We start from the raw sequence: 3,363 nt of genomic DNA on the forward strand, positions 1-3,363 counted from the left end.
AAACAGTCTATTCTTTTGGGGGTTTTTTTCGGTTTAAAACAACACAGACTTATTATTTTACAATTCTGGAGGTCATCAGAAGTCTGACATGGATTTCACTGGGCTAAAATCAAGGTGTTGGCAGGGCAAACCTTTTCTGAAAACTCTAGGGGAGGATCTATTTCTTTGCCTTTTCAGCTTCTAGAGGTCACCTGCATTTCTTGGCCCGTGGTCCCTTCCATCTTCAAAGCCAGCAACTCCAGCTGAGTCCTTCTTCTGTTGCCATTTCTCTGATTCTCTCTTGCCTCCTTATTCCCCTACTCCATTTCTTCTTTCTTTCTTTTTTTTTTTTGCTGCACTGCATGGCTTGTGGGATCTTAGTTCCCTGACCAGGGATGAAACCCGGGCCTCCAAGAGTGGAAGCACAGAGTCCTAATCACTGGACTGCCAGGGAATTCCCACCCCTAGTCCATTCTTGAATTCAGCAACTCCTGTTCCTCTTGTTGGGCTTAATGCATATGCGAGAGGAGGGGATATATATAATTATGATCACAGCACAGTCGTAAAGGTAAGAACTTTGCTATGGAAACAGGTGAGAGTTGCTAACCAGGAGAGCTGGGGAAGACACCTTTTTTTTATTACATTTTTTTAAACTTTTTATTTTATATTGGAGTATAGCCGATTAGCAACGCTGTGATAGTTTCAGGTGCACAGCAAAGTGACTCAGCCAAACATATACATGCATCCATTCTCCCCCAGTTTCCCCTTCCATCCAAGCTGCGGCATAACACTGAGCAGAGTTCCCTGTGCTATACAGTAGGTCTTGTTTGTTATCTTTTTAAAATATAGCAGTGTGTACATGTCAATCCCAAACTCCCTAACTATCCCTTCCCTCCACCCTTCCCCCCCCACCCCCAGTAACCATAAGTTCATTGGAGAAGACACTTCTGAGGTGACATTTCACCAGGTGGGCAGGGTCGACGAGAAGCTGAGGGAAGTTACATGATAAAAGCTCAGAGGAGTGGAGTATGTGTGAGATGATCCAAAAGGCCTTCCTAATTCAGATGAACTCTTACTAGCCTTGATGGCTGAATTTTCTTCTAGCCACTAGAGCACTGCATTTTTACTCAAATTTTAATACATCCCTTCAAAACTGGGATACCCTTTCTAGGAGGGCTAAAGCAGGAAGCTGTTATCATTGCTTAGGTTTGTTTGTAGCCCAGTCTAGCCAATCTGAGTGTGGGTCCCAGAATAGAGAACAGAACTTTTCATAAGAGCAGCCAAGTATCTGGAATCTGAGGTTGCCTGTGTGATGTGTTCTAGTGAATGTCCCAAGAAACCAGAGGCCTGGAAGTCAGGAAACTAATTCATTAGGGAGGGAAATGAGCACTTTCCCAGAGGGCCTGACTCAGTGAGGACCATTCACATATTCATTCATTAACTATCTGTTGAGTGTATACTAGAACCGGGGACCATGTTGTATGCTGAGAATATGACTGATTCTCAGAGAAGAGAATGGTCCCCACCCTTATGGAGCTTAACTGGAAGAGACTTAGGTGAACTAGCAAAGCCATTGGAAATGCCAGGATGAAAAGGGCTAAAAATTTAGAGGCACTACTGGTTTTTGTTCACAGAAGAAACTCTTTGTATATTTACTGTGTTGCTTCTTTAGGCTCTCCAAAGAGCCAGTCGGTGAGACTGTGGTATGCTCTTACATTTGAAAAAATGCTTTCAAATTGCTACTTTCCTAGAAACATCTCAATTTGCCACTAATCCCAGGCATACCTGTGGGAATGCTAGAATGCGTTGATGGCAACATCTACAGGCTTTTCCTTAAATGTTAGCAAATATATACAAATTTTTTTCAATACTTTTAAATACTTTGAACAATGCTGAAGAGATAACTGGATGAACATGGAAAACATAATGAAGGGAAAGGGCCAAGAACTACAAAGTTCATATGCCTTGAGTTCTTGATATCTCAAGATTATATCCAAGAGATGTCGATGGCTTTTTAATGGGATCCTTGGAATCCTAGAGGGTCAGGTGATACCCTTCCGGGTGGCCCAAAGATCTCCTGATGTTGTATGGAAAAATGTAGGTTTGGGCCCATAGCTCTCATCAGATTCTCAAAGGGACCGTGGAAAGTCAAGAATACTTCTATAAATCCTTCGAAAATACTTCCATGAGTGCTTTCTATGAGAATATTCATGGATTTTAAGTTCACACCATTGTCTCAGAATGTGAGGAGAGCAACAGAACCCTAGGGAAATGGAATTGGAGGCCAGGTCCCCTTATTATCAGCCATGTGACCTTGCACAAGTCTTGGCCCCATTTGAGCCTCAGTTTACTTATCTGTTAAATGGGGAAAAGAACACGTTTACTTCTTACTTCCTACAGTTTTCGTGGCAAATGATCAGACGTATGTGAATAATGCTGTAGAAACCTTCAGGTACTATATCTAAGAGTGAGAGGCTTTAGAAAATGTTTACTGTCTGCACCTGTAGGCAGTGTTACCTTGTTGGTCACTAGAGGGAGCTTTAGGATTCAGGGGAAAGAAGAGCCAGTGATGTAGCTCCTGGAAAGCCTTGAGGCCTCTATGAGGAATTCCTCAAAAAGCTTTTGCCTTTTATAAATAGCCACTTAGATTTTTCCTTCTTTTCTTTTTTTAAAATTCAGATAAATGCCTATAAAAGCAAACATGACCTCGTTTTCTGGTGACACAGATTTTTTCTACTCTTAACATTTAGGATTCTTCCTTCTGACTTTTTCTCTGGTAAATTTAGTTTCTACATAAACACAAGAGTGTTCCACAATCAATTTAAAAGTGAGAAAAAAATAAGGTAGACAACAACTTTTGAGAGGACCATAGGAAGAAAGTGCTCTTCCCTTAGCGAAAGATGATTCACTGTCCATTCCGTGACATGTGGCAATGGTGAGACGCACTGTCTCACCTTGGTGCACATTAAGAACTCTGACTTTGGATTTTCAGGTGGCACTCCCTGCTGTTTTTAATTGGTGTGCTTTTCTCAGGCTAGGGCTAGAGAGAGAGGACTCTTACTCATTTAAAGAGGCTTGACGGTTACACCAGAAAACCTAGGATAATTTGAAGGAGGAAGTACGATAGAGTGAAAGACACTGACTTCGCATGTTAGGGAATCAGAATGTCATGGACTCACTATGTATTTGGAGGACAATTTTTGTCCCCCTTTAGGACCTCAGTTTCTCTCTCTGCTTCTGACCATTCCCCCAGCACCACACATACACACCCATGGTTGGATAGTCTTTCTTCATCAAGAATGGATCATTAGGTGACCAGACTCAGGCCCCAGGTCAGGAAAGGCAAAGTTTTGCAGGAGCACAAAACTGAGACTTACCTGATTT

Source organism: Mesoplodon densirostris, chromosome 7, assembly GCF_025265405.1.
Source record: "Mesoplodon densirostris isolate mMesDen1 chromosome 7, mMesDen1 primary haplotype, whole genome shotgun sequence".
Classification (NCBI taxonomy): domain Eukaryota; kingdom Metazoa; phylum Chordata; class Mammalia; order Artiodactyla; family Ziphiidae; genus Mesoplodon; species Mesoplodon densirostris.